The following is a 23,225-nucleotide window of genomic DNA, read 5'->3' as shown; positions in this document are numbered from 1 at the left end:
CCTTGCCACTGGCTTGGCATGTGACAGAGGACTGACAAAAGGCCTTTACCTTTTTGGACATTACAGGATGGTAACAGTGAATAAATAACATGCTCAAGCCTTTGCTTTGGCCCAGATGCCCAGTAATAGGCTAGAGAGAGATGAAACTTGCTGTACTGCTGTGGTACTACCACTCTCCTGGTTGTACCAGGCTTGAGGGCTCTGGCTTCAGTAAATAGGAGTCCATCCTCCCAATAAACCCTGTTGGTACCACTGGCGTTACCCTTTTCTTCCTGTGCAGCTTGCTGCCTCAGGCTTTCAAGAGAGGGGCAGATTATTTTCTCCCCAGCACAGATCCTCCCTGGTCAGAAGAGGTCTGGGTGATAAAGCCCAAGCTCTGATAACTAAGTTCCCTCTGAGGTGAACAAGTCCTCTTTTTGGGAAGAGGGGTTATTACTTGTGGTCTGTTCAAAGCTGTTCCCCCAGTTTTCTAGCCTTTTCTCTTGGACGGTTGGTCAATTTGTCCAGGATCCAACACATCTTGTTCGCTCTGGAGTTCCCTGGTTTTCACACAACCCCATTCTGGGAGTCCAAGCATTGCTGCATGAGTCCTCAGTTCAATTTCAGCTCAGGTTGGTTGCTCAAAATCATTTCCAAGCAGACAGTCTACAGGGATGGATGGGGATACAGCCACTTCTTTTTGTCCAGCTACTTACCCAGTCAAAAGATACCATTGCCATGGGATGGATCTTTATGAAATTGTCAGCAATGGTGATAGGATACATTTTTCCTAACAGATACTGATCTGAATGGACCAGGTGCTAGATCATCATTATGACACTTGCCCCTGTGTCCCTCAAGGTTTTCACCTTAGTCCCATTAATCAAAGGGTGCTGCCTGTATTTTCTCATGCTAGTGAGCCAGCCAGCACACAGTAAGTCTACCTGCCCCTATGTGACTATTGTTGCCTCTGTGGGTTCGCTGACATGGTCAGGCCACAGCTGTAATCCCATTTGGAGATTAGCAACTGCATTTACTGCAGGTGAACTAGAGGCATTTTTCTTGTTTTTACACCTTGGGTCTCCAGGTTGGTGCCTTCTGTTCTATGCAATCATGGCACCAAGCCTTGTTGGGATCAAAGTTCCTACCTTTGTACCAACCCTTAGGCTGTGAGAAATCGCAGGGCCTACTCTCTTGAATAGGATTTTGAGGGCATGATGAAGTCTCTTTGTTTTCATTTTGGTCTCCCATCTTTTCTTTTGGGGCGGGGCTTTTTGGCCTCTTTCTTTTGGACATCCCCACCAGTGGTTGTTTTGGTCACCCTTGTCTTGACCCAGTGGTCTGCCTTCTTTCCCGACTCTAGAAAAGAAAGTGGACCTAGGTCTACCAGGAACTGATGTAGTTTCTCATTGTATTAATTACTGAAAAGATCCTCTTTCGCAATTAAATTATAAAGCCCAACAAAATCTTGTACCTTGTTACCTTATTACCAGCCACCCACCATTTTTACTGAGTAGTCCACACTTTGGGTTTTTCAAGTTTCCCTGAATTTTATCTGTATTATTTGGTTATAAGTCCAAAGCCCTCAATCAGGGTAGCATTCATGAGGTCATAGGACCTGGCATCTGCCTCATTCAATGTCAAGAGTTATCCCTGCATTTTCCTGAGCACAGTTCCCACAACAGAGAGTCCCGATGTCTTCTATCTATATCCCTGGCTAAGCAGGCTCTCAGTCAGAAAACAACTTAGTGATATCATCACCCCCTGTATAAGATGGGACAATGGCTTTGGGGAGTTTTAGGTTGAAAGACTTTTCCTTCTCCCTAGTTACTTGAATGCTGCCACCAGAGATGGGTCCTCTGCCAAAATCTCTTCATTTAACTTCTACCCCAAAAAGCTGGTCTTCTACAGCCGGTCTTTTGGTTTACCTTCAAAAGCCAAATCCTCCTCTGAGGGGGCTCCTACTTCTGAGATGGAGTGTTCCAGATTTTCTGTTTCTGAGGGTTCACCTTCATCCAACTGGTGTGCAGTCTCGTATTCTGCCACATGCTGCCTAAGCTTTTCTGTGGTAGCATGAGCACCAGTGTGATTTTGGTAACCTTTGCGGAGAGCCCTTAGTTGGGGGTATCTCAATCCCATCCAAGGGGCTGATTCGAGCTCCTCACCCTGGTTCTCTGCATCAGCCATTTTTTTCACTAACGTTGGGACCTTTTTAACTTTAGAAATAACTTTTGCAAACTTTCAGAAACTTTTGGAAACTTTTTCTAAGGCCTAACTATAGTAAAGACTTTTAGGGGCATATTTACAAGAAAGTAGCACATAAGCTCTGAGATGCTACTTTTCTTGTGTCACCATGCACTTCTCTAACATCACCATGGTAGCGCTGTATTTATTACACAGTGCACCATGGCATATGTTAGCACAATAGCATCATAATTTATGATACTACTGTGGCACTTTGCTGGATTAGCACCATAAATTATGGTGCTAGTCCTTCAAAGCACAGGGTTATTATGGGAGCATCAGTTTAATGCCTGTCCTAAGCAGGCAACAAAAATGATGGAAGAAATGGTGCAGTGAGATCTTGTAAATTTCACTGCTCCATTTTTTGGGGCTCCCTGCATGGGAACCCCATCCTTGCATACATTAAAGCTGGTGCAGGTATGATGTGGTGCAAGGGGTTACAAAGCAGCACAATTCATGCCTTATGCCACTATGTAATTTTGGCACATGGTGGGAGCCTCCTTAACATCTCCTCAGCATAAAAAAAGAATGACACTAGGGCAGCGCAAGGGGCTTGTATATATGCCCTTTACTTTTTAATCTCTGTTTTAGGGACATAACCAGTGCTCTGCTAATTAATTTTAAAATTTTGAAAAAATGGTACAATTCAAAAATACAACTAGGTTCTTGTGTGATCGGTTAGTGACAAAGTGGTATTAGCAAATGCAAAGTCTTGCATCCTACTGCTGATCCACCAAATGTAGGAGGAAGGCTCTATATATAGTGTATAAAAATGACGTGCAGTGTGCAGAGAGTCCAAGCAACCCCCCTTTGGTATACAGGAGTAAAAAGCTGACTACCTAATGCTCTGTTTTTATGGTAGTATGGACGAGCACTTAGGCTTATCTTGAAGATGTGCTAAGAATTTTCTGTACTCTCTGTATCAATAAATTTGGACCCACACTTAGAAGAATAACTCAAGACCAATTTACTAAATTACTTCAATTTTTTTTTAAATTGTCAACACCAAGATCATCAATATATGATAAGTACTTATTTTTTTATGATTTTTAGTTTAGAAACTGCATGCTTTTTGTGCGTAATTACACAGCATAGGAATGAATGGGAAAATATTTAAAAATGCATATAAAATCAAACAATGCCCTCACAAGTGTCACTTTCTATTTTTAGGTTGAGGGCATTAAGATGTCCTGTGGGTCAGCCAGAGGGGTGACTTACCTATTTTGCATGCAGTGTTAGTAGGCATGTCACTCTTGGTGAGTGCCATGTTGAGGTTGCAATGTTTGATTACACCTGGTCATGCACTTGCAATGGCAGACTGCGTGAGGTTGGTGTGGGGCCTACCACAGTGGCACAATTGGTGCTGAAGCTCTAGGGGGTCCTCTTCAGTACCCATGCCCTAGGAACAAGGTGCATGTGGGAAAAAGGCTCTTTTGACAATGCAGCCCTTCACTTTTTTCATGAAAAATGATGTAGTTTCAAACTGTAAGTACCTTGGGCCCCTGCTAAACAGGATCCCGGGCCAGATCTCTTTCCCCAAAGCTGTACTATGTTTGGCACTTTGCATACCCTTGTAAGACTCTTACAAGGGTATGTGAAGTGCCAAACATAGGCCCTCATTACAACCTCGGCAGTCTTTCAAAAAGACCGCTGAGGCTGCGGGAGACAGAATACCGCCAGTGCCGGTGGTATTTCTAGTTCCCTATTATGACTTTTCCGCAGGGCCAGCGGACGGTAACAGGTTTACCATCCGCTGGCCCAGCGGAACAGTCACATCAACATTGCTGCCGGCTCGTAATAGAGCCGGCGGCAATTCTGATGTGCAGCGGGTGCAGTAGCATCCGTCGCGCATTTCACTGCCCGAAATTCGGGCAGTGAAGTACGTGATGGGGCTATACCTGTGGGCCCCTGCACTGCCCATGCCAAGTGCATGGGTAGTACAGGGTCCCCCAGGGGCACCCCAAGTCCCCCTTACCGCCAGCCTTTCAATGGCGGAGTTTACCGCCGTGGCCAGGCTGGGGCCGGCGTATGGCCGTGGCTATTGTGCTACGGTCATAATAGCTGGAGTAACACCACCAGCCTGTTGGCGGTGTTACCGCCAGCTTACCGCCGGCCGCCAGGGTCGTAATGAGGCCCATAGTCCTTATCTTTGGCACCAATTGACGAATCTTCACAAACTTTTCCCAAATAAATGTTCACAAGAATCTTGTTGTACATGGGAAGTTTCGGGGTGATCCATCAAGTGGGGTCCGAGAAAAAGGTGGGGTCAAACAAGTTGCATTTCCCATTTTAATTCCCATAGGGATTTTGAACGTTTTGAACATGACTACAGCTGAACAAAGTTACACCAAATTTGGCAGAAAGGCAGCTTTTGGTCCAGAAGAAGCATTTTTCTTGTTTGGCCTAAATCTATTCAGTAGTTTTTGAGATATTAAAAACAAAAGAAATATAGATAACAAGAGCCATGAAGGATTCGCAAATAATAATTAGTTCGTGCAGAGAAAAGCACAGCTCTGATTGGCTGCCAACACTGCAAACAGAAAGTGTTGGCAGCCAACTTGGGACTCTGCTTTAGCTGAGTCCCACAAAAATGTAAAAAAATGAGACAGTGGGCCAGGGTAGGGACAATGTGACCCGTAAGTTTTGTTGTGGGGTCCCCCTGGGGAAAAAAAAAACACTTTTTTAAACACAAAATTGCTGAGACTTTTTAAATAATTCCCAGCAAAAAAAACAAGTGCGGTCTCCTGTGCTATTTAAGTCTGAAGCACCCGGGTGGGCCAAGTCCCGGGGCATTGCCATGGGGACCATCACCTCCCTGGAGCTTTAAACAATTCAGTTGTGAGCAACTCTCCTTCCCAAAAAAATAGTTACAAATTTAGTCTGCACCCTTAGGGATAGGGTCCCCAGGGCTAAGATCCGCCTGGGAAGGGGAGCCACGCAGCTCACTAACCCCCAAAAGATCTAGTTGGAAGTCCGAGCTCCGGGGAATGGGGTTCCCGGGGCCAAGATTGACCAGGGGTGGGAGCATTCAGACCTCTGGCCAATTGCCACTGTGCATTGCCAAAGGCCATGTGCAGCCCGGGGTTGGATGGTTATAGGTGTTGGCTGGGACCACAGGGGCCTTCAAGCTCCACCAGCAGTCCCGGGCATTGTGATTCGGTGCCCCTGGGGGCACCCCGGTCACATGACTGGGCCCTGGGCGATTGGGTCCATGGGGTGGAGATCGGCCATGGGAAGGAGGCCTCATAATTAGGCTGGGCCCTGGGGTATGAGGTTCCCAGGGCCAAGATCGACCTGAAGAGGGGGGCAGCACAGCTGTCTTCCACCCCAAAAATTTAATATTTAGGCCTGGTGCAGGGGGATGGGGTCCCCGGGGCCGAAATCTGCAGGGGTGGGCAGCATGCAGACTTGCTGCCAATCACCTCTGTGCATAGTCAAAGACTGTGCACAGCATAGGCTTGGGTGGTTATAGGGGTTGGCCACAGGGCGTGGTCATATCCAGGCCCTGCTGCTAACCCCCGGCTATACACAGAAGAGGGCCGTGCACAGAGCGGGGTTGGGTGGTTATACGAGCTGGCTGCAGGGCGTGGCAGCAAGCAAGACACTGCAGTCTACCCCTGCTGAGCACTACCAAAGGTTGGGTTGGGTGGTTATAGGGGTTGGCAGCCAGGCCCTGGGGCCAACCCCTGCTGCACACAGCCCAAAGGCCAAGAACAGCATGGGTCTGGGTGGTTTTAAGGGTTGGGCACAGGTTCAACGGATGCAGTGCACAGTCAAATACTGTGTGCAGTGGTAGTTGGATAAACATATAGTAACAGAAAATACTTTACGTAAAAAAATAGAATTGTACAAAAAAATCAAAGGTTACGGGGATAGTATACTTAGGAAACAGGATAAAAAAAAACATAGCAATTCAATTAAAAAAAACAAAGGCAACAGAGACGTTATAGTTAGGCTCACTTTTTAAATGTACAAAACTGTAGAACTTCACCTGTTATAGTTAGAGTTTTTTCAAGTAACTATAACTCACACCCTTGCCATGCACTGCTAATTATAGCATAAATTACAGCACTCATGACATCTTTGATAACAACAGTGATAATGTTACTGTAACATTTGCAGTAAAACTATTAAGTAGAAAACTGTGCACGGCAGGGGCACGAGTTACATTACCTTAGGGTGCGAAGTACAGTTGCTAGAAATAATTCTAACTAAAATAGATGAATTTCTATAGTTACCTTTGGTTTTTTAGTTGAAAAAAATATGTATTCATATATGTAGCTCATGCATCCCCAGAGGAACCAAATTAAAATACTTTTCATGGATGGTTTACTCTTGTTTAGCACCTTCCTCTTTTGCAAAATCCGTCCTCCTGTCTCTTCAGTGTAGGATTGGCATCCCTATAAATCTGTATTTTTTAACTGTAAATACCTCCAAATCTACTGAACTGATTTACACCAAATCACAAAAAACACAATCTGTGATCACACAGCCTTTGGCCATGCACAGCGGAGGTTGGCCACAGGACCTTTCTCTGTGGATCTGTGAAAGGTTGTGGGATTGTCTGAGTGGGTCTAAAAGTGGGTGTGTGAGTCTATGAGTTGGTCTGAGTGGATGCATGAGTGTTTGAGTGGGTGCGTGAGTGGGCGCATCAGTCTCTGAGTGTATGTATTATCTAATTAATTAGTGTGTGAATGAGTCTGTGAATGCTTTTAAAACTTTTTCTAGCATATTCTTGAATATTTGAGGATATCCTCGAAAATCCTCAAAAGTCCTCAAATGTTAGATGATATTCGAGGATATTTGCAAATATCACACACGCTGAAAAAAATCATTTTAAACCCTTAATTTTACCCTAAACCAGCCCAATATTACACCCATTATACAACTTATCATTTCTATTTTCATCCCCGGAGACCTTCTCTCATAACATAACATGGTGGCCGCAACTTTCTAGTCAGGTTGAGGCCAGCCACTTACAGTGCTTCAGTTTGCGTGTGCCTTCATGAAAATGTGCAAATTTATGCAATGTAGTATTGTAGGATCTGCCTCTCTAGATATACAAATGTAATTTCCCTTTAATATCTCAAAAACTACTGAACTAATTTACACCAGAAAAGTGTAATCTGCATACTGAAAGGTAGCTGTCTGCCAAATTTGTGCCAAATTTGTGTCATTCCATCTGGTGGTTTGGGCTGTAGTTGTGTTTAAAGGTCCTATTGGAATTAACATGGGAAACTTAATGTTTTTTTATCCCCCATTTTCGTAGCCCCCACTTGACAGATCACCCAAAACTTTCCATGCACAACAAGAATCAACGGGACACTTTTTTGGAAACTTTTGTCAAACCGCCGTATTAAAGACATAGGCAAGTCAAAAAACGCTTTTTCTATAACATGGTCCTAACTATAACTACATATATTTATATATATATATGCAAATTTATGTATATATCACTATATCACTGTTTTTCACATAGTTTCCAACTGTGAGCTTAACAAATGTATTGATTGTATTTCCAGATATATATGGTGTGCCTTGCATACTACTAATGATTCCATCAATTTTTCCCAGACAATTTTTTATGGGCATTCTACAAATCTGATCTTTGGCCCATGATGAGTTAAAAATAACCCTCCTTCCTTCCCGTGTCTGTTGAGTCTGGACTAATTGAGTTATCTGTTAGGACTTTTTGAAACTTAATTTCCCTATGTTTATTTTTTTTTTATTTTTGGTAGTTTTGTCTGGCTGCAACTAATTCTCTTTTGCAGTAAGTAGCCCATTAGCCGGGTTACCTTTTAATGTGACAAACTATTTGCATAAGATCCTTAAATACATTTACTTCTCATTTTTTGATGGCACATAGCTCGCTGCTTCGTATAAGCTTCTTCAATCCTGATGATTGCTCATTGTGGGTCAAAACACTGTTTACATATACTGCAAATAGACCCCACACAGATTCCTTCATTGATGGGCTTACAATCAAATAATATGCAGTATGATTGGCTGTCCACTCTTCTGGCTCCATTGCCATATGGGACTCATTTATGAGTCCCTTGTGCCACCCCAGTGTGACGTTTAGTGATGCTCCAGTGGCGCTGTGCCCTGCTCCATATCTACAAGGCAGCGTTAAGCCACTTTATGTGGCTTAACACGGCCTTGCAAATATGGGCCGCCCGACACAGTTTTTTATGGCAAATGGCATGCATTGGGTGTTGCTGTGGGCATATCCACACAACACTAATTGCTTTTTGAAGCTGCCCAGATTTACAACAAATTAGGAGTGGCATCAGAGTGGTGCAACAAGGTGAAATACTTTTATTTGTCCACATTCTGCAGCACCAATAGAAAGAGCAAATTGCCATTAATGATTGTTATTGATTGTTTATGTCCCTTCTTGCACATAAACAATCACCTCTAAAATGCAAGCATTGCTGCGCCATGGGGCAAGGGTGCAGTGTTGGTGCTAGAAAGCTGATTTAGCTTTGGAGCAGGGGAAAACAAAGGGATGCACAGTAATCTTGTAAATATGGTGCCTCCCTGCGTTTTGGAAATGACGCAGATTGGTGCAGCAAACTTTTGCTGCGCCATGTCCTAATAAATGAGGGCCCATATGTCTTTATCTGTTATTGATCGCTGTTTGAAGACTCACAAGCACTGATCACTTTTGTACATAACACTAATGGGGTCATTCCGACCCCGGCGGGCGGCGGGCGCCGGACGCCGGGCGGAGACCGCCAAAAGACCGTACCGCGGTCAAATGACCGCGGCGGTCATTCTGACTTTCCCGCTGGGCGGGCGACCACCAAAAGGCCGCCCGCCCGCCCACCCAGCGGGAAAGCCCCAGCAACGATGAAGCCGGCTCCGAATGGAGCCGGAGGAGCTGCTGGTGTGCGACGGGTGCAGTGGCACCCGTCGCGATGTTCAGTGTCTGCTTTGCAGACACTGAAAATCTTAATGGGGCCCTGTTACTGGGCCCCTGCAGTGCCTATGCCAGTGGCATGGGCACTGCAGGGGCCCCCAGGGGCCCCACGACACCCGTTACCGCCAGCCTCTTCCTGGCGGTGTAAACCGCCAGGAACAGGCTGGCGGGAAGGGGGTCGGAATCCCCATGGCGGCGCTGCTTGCAGCGCCGCCATGGAGGATTCCCTGGGGCAGGGGAAAACCGGCGGGAAACTGCCAGTTTCCCTTTTCTCACCGCGGCTTTACCGCCGCGGTCAGAATTGCCCAAGAAGCACCGCCAGCCTGTTGGCGGTGCTTCCTCCGTCCCAGGCCCTGGCGGTCCATGACTGCCAGGGTCGGAATGACCCCCTAAATGTTGGATATTTGCATATTTTGTGTCTCTTCTCCTTAATTGAATACATACTTTGATTGTGTTTTTATTTATTCCCCGCATGGAACCCTTGTTGGATGTATGTTAATTGCCCCTGGTTCCAGATGACTTTATACTGTAGGCAGCCCCTGTTTTTTCACAAATGTATTAGAAAAGAGACACAAGAAACCATTACCGGCTCATTTGCCTTTTTCTCCCCAAGCCTGAAAATGGAGTGAGTCCTCACTCAAAGGCAGCTACGGTTTTCTCCTTCAAATAAACCTTTTTTCACTTTTTACTTCTTTGAAGCCCTACACCCTGGCTTTTACTTCCAATCTATCTCCCCAAAAATATAATTTTTCAAGCCTGTCTCTTACAGGGATATGTTGCATATACACTAACAAACTTCAAGTATTAGGTAAGTTATTAATTTAAATATACTTTATGACAAGAGGCATATTTTGGAAATACCTGTCAATGTCGTTCTCCAACGGACACAGGACAACTGACACAGGTCCATAAACTGATTCCAACTTTTGGATCTAAAGTGACGAAATCCCATATTTAATTTAGCCGTGTTCTAAATATTCTGCACAGCTATAGAGAGTAAAATGATTTCATTATTACCGTAGTTGTTTATGCTGGTACTCAACAATGCAACCAGGTGACCTTGTTTCAGCAACGTTCTTTTTAGGGTCGAGCCTGCGTTGCATGCGCTCGCGCATGCGTATCGCAGCAAGACTCTTTTGTATTTAGAAAAGGGCTCGGAGACCTGTCAACTTCACCTCAGTGTTTTTTATTGGTTCGTGGGCTTCCCTAATAAAATCTGCTTGCTTTCATTGGTCGAAGGCACCCATATGTCATGCCTTTTCCGGTGGCAAGCCCTCCTCGAGCGCAGCGACCACGTACAGAAAACATGCGAGGCTCGCTGTTTTCCATCGGGCTCGTGTACTTTTTTTTCTCTAATTTACGAGCGCGATCTCGCTCGGCAGAAGTCGAGCGCTTTACATACTTGATTTCACTTTTTCGGGTTATGTACATAAATGCACTTTTGCCCGATAGGTGAAAATTCAGATTAAGGCCCTCATTCCGACCCTGGCGGTTTGAAACCGCCAGGGTGGAAGGCAACAGAAGCACCGCCAACAGGCTGGCGGTGCTGCCAGGGCTATTCTGACCGCAGCGGTAAAGCCGCGTCAGAAAAGGGGAACCGGCGGTTTCCCGCCGGTTTTCCCCTGGCACAGGGAATCCTCCATGGCGACGCTGCTTGCAGCGCCGCCATGGGGATTCCGACCCCCTTCCCGCCAGCCTGTTCCTGGCGGTAAAACCTGCCAGGAACAGGATGGCAGGAACGGGTGTCGTGGGGCCCCTGGGGGCCCCTGCACTGCCCATGCTACTGGCATGGGCAGTGCAGGGGCCCCCTAACAGGGCCCCACCATGATTTTGCAGACAGTGAAAATCGCGACGGGTGCTACTGCACTCGTCGCACCCCTGCAACTCCGCCGGCTCCTTTCGGAGCCGGCATCCTCGATGCAAGGGCTTTCCCGTCGGCCCAGCGGGAAAGTCAAAATGACCCCCGCGGTCATTTGACCGCGGTGCGGTCTTTGGGCGGTTTCCGCCCGGCGGGCGGTGCCCGCCGGACTCGGAATGAGCCCCTAAGAGTTTACAATGCGATCAGCTCTAACATGAGCAAACGCAAGACCCGTTGCATTGTAAATGCTTGTTTAGACTTCTTTCTGTTGACATGGTGACGGGAGAGGACGGTAACAGAGAGCTGCCGTGCTGCATTTGGTTTTCCTTGTTGATACTGGAATGGAAGTTTCATGGAAGCGCGCTGCCAAGCACAAGCATGCGGAAGATCCCATGGATATGCAGGAGGCTTCACAATTAATTACATTATCTCTTGGAGAGCTGCACAATTACAATGAGGAGGTAGTAAATAACGCATTACTGAAACATGCTGAGCAGAATGTTTTCTAATCAGACGATGAAAATGAAGCAGACACAGAGTAGTCATAAAGCACTAGTTGAAAACATTTCTGGCTCACACAAAATAACATCTGGTTGTTCTTCCTCCAGAGGTAGAGGATACGATCTGCACGTTTTCTCTGCAGAGTCTGTTAATAGTTCTGTTCAAAATGTTCTAGAAAAAGAATGGAATAATAATTTAAAGACCGGCCTATATTTGTATAGAAAAATAATGGTTGAAGAAGTTTGAAACTGAAGGGCCTGCAGTAACTAAGGTGGACACATTTTATGGGCGAGCACAAAGTGCTCCGTTCATTCTGTAATTTCTCTTTGGGCTTTAAACCACGCCCATGCCACGTCAGTCACTTACATTGGTTTGTGGGCTTGCCTTTTAAAATCTGCTTGCTTTCATTTGTGAAAGGCATGCATACGTCATGCCTTTTCCGGTGTTCAGCCCACCTACACAGCACCGGTAAAGTTGGAGTCTGGACTACTTTATCTGTTTATTTTATTTTACATAGCGCAATCGCTCTGCGTTTTTTTTTGCTTTACAACGCTAATAGCTCTAACTCGAACAAATGCGAGACCAGTTGCATTGAAAATGCTTGTTTATCCAGTGGTTTGTCCAGGTTGGCCCTGTCAACCGAAGATGAGTTTCCATTGATAATAAAGACACAAACCATCTATCAGAAAAAACGACTTATTCACCCTCCAGTGTTTCACTAGTGACAGCAGCTTAGGCTATATGTATTGTGCGCCTATTTCCCAAAGATTTTCACCATCAGAGCCTTTACTGAGGTAATGCAAAAGGAAATGGAGAAGCCATTTTCTGTCGTATGAAACATTTGATAAAATACATCAAATACAGCCCGTAGGTTTCCCTTCTTCATCTATCCTTTGTTGGTTTTCAACTGTTTGGGCCACAATTTAAGAATTTGATAAAGAAATCGGTAGAAGATAAAAATACTTTGTTACGTTTTTGCTAGACTTCAAGAGATGTTGCTCTTTCTTTAACTGTCGCTGATTTGGTAGGGGCCAACAGCAATTTCAGCAAGCAAGGGTCATGAGTCGGGAGACCTTCATCTTTTCCACCTTCATCATCAACCAATCAACGACTTCCTCCAAAGGGATGACTGTATGGGGGGACACTTAACATGACAGGCATTTGTTAAAGCACAAACATTCACCTGACTGGTATCTTGGCACTATGAAACCTTCCAGTAAAAGTCCTGCAAAAAGTTACCTCACCTTTAAAAGTTAGTTCAGTGGAAATTTGAAAGTACTAACAGTTATTGTGGGAATAGCCAGGTCTACAGATTCTTTCTGAAGCCAGAAAGATTTACACTAGCTCTAAGAGAAGCAGGAAGAGAGTTCCAGAGCTGAGCTGCCTTCGCTTGGAAGGCTCTTCCTGCTAGTCTTACTCTTTCAGACTTCGGGATGCAGAGCAGGTTAGCAGAGGCCGAGCACAAATTCCTCTGAGGTTTGTAGAATCTAAAAAGGTTTTGCAGAGCCTGGGGACCTGTTTTGTTTATGGCCTTCTAGACCGCCACTATAGAGTTAAAGATGATTCTCTCTGCAGGCACTAGAAGGAAGAATCACTTCTGGATTTGTTTAGCATGAGCTTAGCAGCTGCTGCTTGTATTTGATAGAGCCTCTTTATCAAGTATTCTGGACTCCCAGGAGAAGAGCAATGCAGTATTCGATTCTACTTAGAATTATGGTCTGAACCACTAGTTTACATACTGGCTGGGGCAAATGCAGTACAATCGTCCTGAGGTTTCGAAGAAGACCAAAGCAGGTGCTAGCAGTTTTACTGATATGGGTCTCCAGAGTAAGTTTGTCATCCACCAGAATTCTTACGTTCCAGACTCTGTGGGGTAGCTTGAGGCTGTCTGTGGGCATCCAGGGTCAAAATCCCTGTAGGAAATGATTGGGCTTTTTGGAGGGCACGCAGAAGAGAAACTCTGGGTCTCATTTACAAGGACTTTGTGCCACTGTAGCCTCATTTGTTTTTGATGCAGCTGTGATGTTAGCAGTGCTCTACCCTGCTCCAGATTTGCAAACTGATGTATTGGGCCCAATGTGTCAGTTTGTGAACCCTTGTGTAACATTGTACCTGTGCAGGTTAGGCGTTCCTAAGGGAAAAGCCATGCAGAACTGGCCCAGTGAAAATTTACATTTCACTGCATCATTCTGCAACTTCACTGTGTCAGAATGTTGCCGCCTACTCAGAGGAGCCATAAAACTGGCACAGGACTTTTCTCTATTGGGACCTCTTGCGATGCTGGAGTAGCGCCTTTTGTAAACGCTAGTCCAGCAATGTTTGAGTTTAGGGCAAACAGATGACTCAGAATATCTGATGCATCTGTGAAAATGTGCACCATAGAGCTCTGTATTGTAAATACAGCACATCTATGATGTTGTTAGGGGATTGTAGGGCAGCACAAGAAACCTGACGCATTGGGGCAGATGTGTCAGATTCTCGTAAATGAGGCTCTCTGTTTTTCCTCCATTATGTTTTCATATAAATCTTTCTCAGCCAGTTGGCCATCTCATTGAGGCAGCTATGCAGGCTTTACACTGAAATATGGTTCTTTTTTTTCTAATCTAAGATCAGCTGTGTGCTGTCTACATAAGTTTCAATCATGATCCAATAGGATCTAATAAGGGTTAGCAGTGGTCATAGGTATATGCTAAAGAGCATGGAGCTCAGAGCATAGCCCTAAGGCACCCTATTCTCTGTTCTCTTAAACTACGTATGATAAGGTGCAAGTGAAATTGTCTGTGATCTATCTGTAAGTTAGGATTCAAACTATTTTATGAGGATGCCATCTTAAACTATCTTCCACAGCCTAAGAATGAGAGTGTGATGATTTATTGTGTCAAACGCAGCTGACAGATCTAGTAATGTCAGATTTGCTGTTTTACCACTATCCACTCTCATCTTTAACTCATCCAAGGAAAGAATAAGTGCAGATTCGTTCTTGTGGGCTAGTCTAAAACCCATTTGCTCCCATTCCAGAAGATTGTGCTGTTCCAAATAGTGCATCACTTTTTTTCTGATGCACTTCTCCATTTTTTTTATTGAAAAAGGAAGTTGTGAGATTAGATAATTATTGGGATTAGCAATGGAGTAACCAGGGCTTTCTTTCAGGCTTGAAGTACCATGCCTGTCAGTGATTGTTTGCAGGTTTTAAATAGACGAGGTAATAGTTACTCCTCTATGTCTGTCCACACTGGAGTTGGAATAGGGTCCAGGAGGCAACCCAAGAAGATCGTCATGGCCTATTTGTTTAAATCCCCCTCCTCCAATCCTTCACATCCCTCTAGTTTAGTGGGATCCCCTTCCATTGAGGTCTCAATGGTTTCCCCTTCCACAGGTTTCTCAAAGGTTTCCTTCTTTTTAGCACGTGTTGCTGGACTCCTAGAGTCTCCCTTAATGTCTTGTAGAATAGGCTTGATTATAATATGGAAAATCTCAGACAGCTTATCACAGAGAGCCTATGACTGTGTTATGGTTTGCTTCATGCAAGCTGGGCTTTCTAAATCCCTAATTAAGCCAAAATTTGTCCTTGATTTATTTGTTGCTTCTGTGATTGTCTTTAAGTAAAAGTGTACTTTTGCTTTCCTAATTTTATTTTTGTTTAGATTTAGAGTGTTTTTAAAGCTGGTTTATCCTGGTCCGAATAAGTCCTCCTCCAGTATTTTTTTAATGTTCTGTGTCAATATCCCTCTGCGTTTCAGTATACTAGAGAGCGGAGGGTTTACTTCTCTGAGACAGCAGTTTATTGGAATTATATCATCCAGGGTTTTTATTATCAGGTCCGGTAAGGGTTCTTAGTTCTTTTTGACTGCAGAGTTCTCCTGAGAGCAGTTTAAAGTGTCAAATATCTTGCCCCCCTGAGCTCCTGTAGCTTTTACCCTGCTCCACCCTGCCCATAAACAATCATTCATGGCCTTTTGCTCCTTCTATGTGTGCTGCAGAATGCAGCACACATAGAAAGAGCAAAAAACGAGGAGGAATAAAAGTATTCCTCCTTGTTGTGCCATCCCCTGCGGTGGCTGTGGTTTTTGGTGCTGCCTCAGATTTACACCTTCTTGTAAATCTGGGGCATTGTCAAAAGCCAAGGGTGTTCCGGTGGTACGCCCACAGCAACACCCATTGCATGCACCTTTGAGGCAGAAAACTGCATCAGGGTCCATATTTATAAGGAGGTGTTAAGCCACAAAGAGTGGCTTAACTCTTCCCTGTAAATAAGGTGCAGTGAAAAGCGCCACTAGAGCGTCACTGAAAGTGATGCTCCAGTGGCTCTAGGGCCTTGTAAATCTGGCCCACTATCTACTAGGACACAGGGTTGCTGATGTAGAGAGAAGCTGTGATTAAAAAAGGTTAAACTGGTGGAATGTGTCCAAGTTAGACATAAACCAAATTCACATTATGAAATTATCAGGAAGCAGAGATAACAATGAAAACCAAGTGTAAGGAAATGCCTCCTTGGCATGGTTATCCCCTGACTTTTTGCCTTTGCTAATGCCAAGTTATGATTTGAAAGTGTGCCGTGGCCTGCTAACCAGGCCCCAGCACCAGTGTTCTTTCCCTAAACTGTACCTTTGTCTCCACAATTGGCACACCCTGGCATCCAGGTAAGTCCCCCTCCGAATTCGCAGGTACTTACCTGCTGGCAGACTGGAACCGGGGCACCCCTATTTCCATTGAAGCCTATGTGATTTGGGCACCACTTTGACCTTTGCACCTGACTAGCCCTGAGCTGCTGGTGTGGTAACTTTGGGGTTGCCTTGAACCCCCAACGGTAGGCTACCGTGGACCCAACTTTGAACCCTGTATGTGCTTTACTTACCTGTGAACCTAAGCAAATACCTCCCCAGGAACTGTTGATTTTTGCAGTGTGTCCATTTTTAAAATAGCTTATTGCCATTTTTGCCAAAACTGTACATGCTATGGTGATGATTCAAAGTTCCTAAGATACCTGAGCGAAATACCTTTCATTTAATGTATTGTTTGTAAATCTTGAACCTGTGGTTCTTAAAATAAACTAAGAAAATATATTTTCTATATAAAAACCTATTGGCCTGGAATTGAGTGTGTATTCCTCATTTATTGCCTGTGTGTGTACAACACATGCTTTACACTACCCTCTGAAAAGACTACTGCTCGACCACACTACCACAAAATAGAGCATTAGAATTATCTCTTTTTGCCACTATCTGACCTCTAAGGGGAACCCTTGGACTCTGTGCATGCTATTTCTTACTTTGAAATAGTACATACAGAGTCAACTTCCTACATTGGTGGATCAGCGGTGGGGTACAAGACTTTGCATTTGCTGGACTACTCAGCCAATACCTGATCACACAAGTAAATTCAAAAAATTGTCATTAGAAACTGATTTTTGAAATTTGAGCTATTTTTCTAAATTTTTAAAAGTCCTTCTAGGGCCTTGTGTTAGTCCCTGTTAGCATTTCTTTTAGAGTTTAAAAGTTTTGTAAATGTTTGAATTAAGTTCTAGAGATATTTTAGATTCTTAAAAAGTATTCCAACTTTTAGAAACAAAAGGTCTGCTGCAGAAGAGATGGTGGTGGAATTCAACCTCACCCCTTACCTGCATCTTAGGATGTCAGAGTTAAGGTCTCTCTGCAAAATCAAAAAGATTAAAACTGGTTCAAACCCTACCAAAGTACAGCTCCAGGAGCTTTTGGCAGAGTTTGCTAAAAACAACCCCTCTGATGATGCCCTCACAGAGGGGGACACTAGTGATTTGGAGGACTTCCCACCTCCAGTCCTAGATAGGGAGCCCAGGGTTTCTCCAACCATGACTCCAGAAGTGATAGTCAGAGATGTTGCTTCTCTCACAGGAGAGTCCAACAGCTCTAGAAGCATTGAGAGCAGTCTCAATGAAGATGACCTCCTGCTAGCCAGGATGGCCAAAAGATTGGCTTTGGAGAGACAGCTCCTAGCCATAGAAAGGGAAAGACAAGAGATGGGCTTAGGTCCCATCATTGGTGGCAGCAATTCAAATAGGATCAGAGATACTCCTGACATGCTAAAAATCTCCAAAGGGATTGTAACTAAATATGAAGATGGTGATGACATCACCAAATGGTTCACAGCTTTTGAGAGGGCTTGTGCAACCAGAAAAGTAAACAGATCTCACTGGGGTGCTCTCCTTTGGGAAATGTTCACTGGAAAGTGTAGGGATAGACTCCTCACACTCTCTGGAAAAGATGCAGAATCCTATGACCTCATGAAGGCTACCCTGATTGAGGGCTTTGGATTTTCAACTGAGGAGTACAGGATTAGGTTCTGGGGGCTCAAAAATCCTCGATCAGACCTGGGTTGATTTTGTTGACTTCTCAGTCAAAACACTGGATGGTTGGATTAATGGCAGTGGTGTAAATGATTATGGCCCCAAAAACCTGCTCAGGAGGAAGGGTCCAAAGCCTCTTCACAATCCAATTTTGGGTACAAGGGTAAAAACTTTGATCCCAAAAAGGCCTGGTGTCGTAGCTGTAATCTGCAGGGACACCAAACTGGAGACAAGGCCTGTCCCAAGAAAGGTTCCACTTCTACTACTACTCCAGTTAGCCCTGGAATAGCCAGTCTCCAGACGGGATCAACAGTGTGCCCAGGGCAAATCAGGGTTCACACTGAAGCTACATTAGTTTCTGAGGGTGGGGTGGACTTAGCCACACTGGCTGCCTGGCCCCCTAATACGCAAAAATACAGGCAGCAACTCTTAGTTAATGGGACTGGTGTAGAAGGCCTGAGGGATACAGGTGCCAGTGTCACAATGGTGACAGACAAACTGGTTTCCCCAGAACAATACCTGACTGGACAAACTTATCCAGTCACCAATGCTGACAATCAGACTAAAGTACATCCCATGGCTATGGTAACTTTAGAATGGGGAGGAGTCACTGGCCTGAAACAGGCAGTAGTCTCCTCAAATATCCCTGTAGACTGTTTGCTTGGAAATGACCTGGAGTCCTCAGCATGGGTATCCCTGAACTGGTGTGTGTCAAGACAAGGGCACAGTGCAAGGCTCAGGGTGAAAAAGTGGTGTTGGAGCCTGGAATAATGGCCCAACCCTCCAAGAGGAAAGGAAAGAAGACTGGGGAACCAGCTTCAACACAACCAAAGAAAGGGAACCTCTCTTCCCAGGAAGAAGTTCTGCCCTCTGAGGGAACTTAGCCCATGGAGTTGGAACCTTATCAGGTTGAACTCTTAGGCCCAGGGGGACCCACAAGGGAACAGTTTTGTAAGGGGTAAGACATCTGTCCTTCTCTTGAAGGCCTTAGGCAGCAAGCTGCTGAAAAGACCAAAGAAAAAATCACTGGAACACATAGAGTCTATTGGGAAGATGGACTCCTCTACACTGAGGCAAGAGATCCCCGCACCTTGTGTCCCTAGGAGAGTGGTAGTGCCTCAGTAGTTTAGGAAGTTCATTCTTACCTTAGCTCATGATATTCCACTTGCTGGGCATTTGGGACAAACCAAGACTTGGGAAAGGTTAGTCAACCATTTCTATTGGTCCAACATGTCCCAGAAGGTAAAGGAGATGTTTGTCGCCTGTGCCACCTGTCAAGCCAGTGGTAAGACAGGTGGGCACCCAAAAGCACCCCTCATTCCACTTCCAGTGGTGGGGGTCCCCTTTAAAAGAGTGGGTGTGGACATAGTGGGTCCACTTGAACCTCCCACAGCCTCAGGGAACCAGTATATCCTAGTGGTAGTGGATCATGCCACTAGGTACCCTGAAGCAATTCCGCTTAGGTCCACTACTGCCCCTGCAGTAGCTAAAGCACTCATAGGTATCTTTACCAGAGTGGGATTTCCTAAGGAGGTGGTGTCTGACAGGGGTACCAACTTGATGTCAGCATACCTGGAACACATGTGGAATGAGTGTGGGGTGACTTACAAATTCACCACACCATACCATCCACAAACCAATGGTCTTGTAGAAAGATTTAACAAGACATTGAAAGGCATGATCATGGGGCTCCCTGAAAAGCTCAAAAGGAGATAGGATGTCCTCTTGCCATGTCTTCTTTTCGCCTACAGAGAGGTGCCTCAGAAGGGAGTAGGGTTTTCCCACTTTGAACTTCTGTTTGGCCATCCTGTCAGGGGACCACTAGCTCTTGTAAAAGAAGGCTGGGAGAGACCTCTTCATGAGCCTAAACAAGATATAGTGGGCTATGCACTAGGCCTACGTTCCAGGATGGCAGAGTACATGGAAATGGCAAGTAAAAACCTTGAGGACAGCCAACAACTCCAGAAGGTGTGGTATGACCAAAAGGCTGCTATGGTTGAATTTCAGCTAGGGCAGAAAGTCTGGGTTCTGGAGCCTGTGGCTCCCAGGGCACTTACCCAGTGCTAGAGAGAAAGAGTCAGGTCACCTACCTGGTAGACCTAAGCACTAGCAGGACCCCCAAAAGGGTGATCCGTGTGAACCGCCTCAAACTCGTTCATGACAGGGCAGATGTGAACCTGTTGATGGTTACAGATGAGGACCAGGAAGCTGAGAGTGAACCTCTCCCTGATCTCCTCTCCACTGAACCTAAAGATGGCTCAGTAGATGGAGTGATCTATTCAGACACCCTCTCTGGCCAACAGCAAGCTGACTGTAGGAAAGTCTTCCAACAGTTTGCTGATCTCTTTTCTCTAACCCCTGGTCAGACACACCTGTGTACCCATGATGTGGACACAGGAGACAGCATGCCTGTCAAAAACAAAATGTTCAGACAGTCTGACCAAGTTAAGGAAAGCATCAAGGTGGAAGTCCACAAGATGCTGGAACTGGGAGTCATTGAGCACTTTGTCAGCCCCTGGGCTACCCAGTGGTCTTAGCCCCCAAACCTCACACCAAGGATGGTAAGAGGGAGATGAGGTTTTGTATGGACTACAGAGGACTTCATTCTGTCACCAAGACAGATGCCCAGCCCATTCCAAGGGCAGATGAGTTAATTGACAAACTAGGTGCTGCCAGATACTTAAGTACCTTTGACTTGACAGCAGGGTACTGGCAAATCAAAATGGCACCAGGAGCAAAAGAAAAGACAGCATTCTCCACACCTGATGGGCATTATCAGTTTACTGTTATGCCCTTTGGCTTAAAGAATGCCCCTGCCACCTTCCAAAGGTTGGTGAATCAAGTCCTTGCTGGCTTGGAGTCCTTTAGTGCAGCTTATCTTGACGATATTGCTGTCTTTAGCTCCAGCTGGCAGGATCACCTGGTCCACCTGAAGAAGGTTTTGCAGGCCCTGCAAGCAGCAGACCTCTCTATCAAGCCAGTCCAAATGTCAGATAGGGCAGGGAACTCTGGTTTACTTGGGACACCTTCTAGGTGGAGGCCAGGTTTAGCCACTCCAACCCAAGATCCAGACTATTCTGGACTGGGTAGCTCCAAAAACCCAGACTCAAGTCAGGGCATTCCTTGGCTTGACTGGCTACTACAGGAGGTTTGTGAAGGGATATGGATCAATAGTGACACCCCTCACAGAACTTAGATCCAAAAAAATGACTAAGAAGGTAAACTGGACTATAGAATGCCAACAGGCCTTTGACACCCTGAATCAAGCTATGTGCCCAGCACCAGTTCTAAAAGCTCCAGATTACTCCAAGCAGTTCATTGTGCAGACTGATGCCTCTGAACATGGGATAGGGGCAGTTTTGTCCCAAACAAATGATGATGACCTTGACTAGCCTGTTGCTTTCATTAGCAGGAGGTTACTCCCCAGGGAGCAGCGTTGGAGTGCCATTGAGAGGGAGGCCTTTGCTGTGGTTCGGTCCCTGAAGAAGCTGAGACCATACCTCTTTGGTACTCACTGTGTAGTTCAGACTGACCACAGACCTCTCAGATGGCTAATGCAAATGAAAGGTGAAAATCCAAAACTGTTGAGGTGGTCCATCTCCCTACAGGGAATGGACTTTATGGTGGAACACAGACCTGGGACTGCCCATGCCAATGCAGATGGCCTTTCCAGGTTCTTCCACTTAGAAAATGAAGACTCTCTTGGGAAAGGTTAGTCTCATCCTCTTTCGTTTGGATGGGGGGGTGTAAGGAAATGCCTCCTTGCCATGGTTAGCCCCTGACTTTTTGCCTTTGCTGATGCCAAGTTATGATTTGAAGGTGCGCTGTGGCCTGCTAACCAGGCCCCAGCACCAGTGTTCTTTCCCTAAACTGTACCTTTGTCTCCACAATAGGCACACCCTGGCATCCAGGTAAGTCCCTTGTAACTGGTACCCCTGAGGGAAGGTCTCTAAGGGCTGCAGCATGTCTTATGCCACCCTGGGGACCCCTCACTCAGCACATACACACTGCTTGCCAGCTTGTGTATGCTGGTGAGGAGAAAATGACTAAGTCGACATGGCACTCCCCTCAGAGTGCCATGCCAAGCTCACACTGCCTATGGCATAGGTATGTCACCCCTCTAGCAGGCCTTACAGCCCTAAGGCAGGGTGCATTATACCACCGGTGAGGGCATAGGTGCATGAGCACTATGCCCCTACAGTGTCTAAGCAAAACCTTAGACATTGTAAGTGCAGGGTAGCCATAAGAGTATATGGTCTGGGATTCTGTCATACACGAACTCCACAGCACCATAATGGCTACACTGAAAACTGGGAAGTTTGGTATCAAACTTCTCAGCACAATAAATGCACACTGATGCCAGTGTACATTTTATTGTGAAATACACCCAGAGGGCATCTTAGAGATGCCCCCTGAAAACATACCCGACTTCCAGTGTGGGCTGACTAGTTTTTGCCAGCCTGCCACACACCAGACATGTTGCTGGCCACATGGGGAGAGTGCCTTTGTTACTCTGTGGCCAGTAACAAAGCCCATACTGGGTGGAGGGGCTTCACACCACCCCCTGCAGGAACTGTAACACCTGGTGGTGAGCCTCCGGCTCACCCCCTTTGTTACAGTGCCACAGGTCATCCGAGCTAGTGGATATGCCCGCCCCTCCGGCCACTGCCCCCACTTTTGGCGGCAAGGCTGGAGGAGATAATGAGAAAAACAAGGAGGAGTCACTGGCCAGTCAGGACAACCCCTAAGGTGTCCTGAGCTGGGGTGACTCTGACTTTTAGAAATCCTCCATCTTGCAGATGGAAGATTCCCCCAATAGGATTAGGGATGTGACCCCCTCCCCACCGGGAAGAGGCACAAAGAGGGTGTAGCCACCCTCAGGGCTAGTAGCCATTGGCTAATAACCTCCCAGACCTAAACACACCCCTAAATTGAGTATTTAGGGGCCCTCAGAACCTAGGAAGATAGATTCCTGCAACCTGAAGATGAAGAAGGACTGCTGACCTGAAGCCCTGCAGAGAAGACAGAGGCACCAACTGCTTTGGCCCCAGCCCTACCGGCCTGTCTCCCCACTTCAAGAAAAACTGCAACAGCGACCCGTCCCCCAGGGTCCAGGACCTCTGAAGCCTCAGAGGACTACCCTGCATCTAAAAGGACCAAGAAACTCCTGAGGACAGCGGCCCTGTTCCACAAAGACTGCAATTTTGCAACAAAGAAGCAACTTTTAAAGACCACATGTTTCCCGCTGGAAGCGTGAGACTTTCCACTCTGCACCCAATGCCCCCAGCTCGACCTGTGGAAAACTAACTCTACAGGGAGGACTCCCCATCGACTGCGAGCCCGTGAGTAGCCAGAGTTAACCCCCCCCCGTGCCCCCACAGCGACGCCTGCAGAGGGAA

Source organism: Pleurodeles waltl, chromosome 4_1 (genome assembly GCF_031143425.1).
Source record: "Pleurodeles waltl isolate 20211129_DDA chromosome 4_1, aPleWal1.hap1.20221129, whole genome shotgun sequence".
In the NCBI taxonomy this organism is placed as follows: domain Eukaryota; kingdom Metazoa; phylum Chordata; class Amphibia; order Caudata; family Salamandridae; genus Pleurodeles; species Pleurodeles waltl.
The sequence above is the reverse complement of the archived record's forward strand: the minus strand, read 5'-3'. Positions refer to the sequence as shown.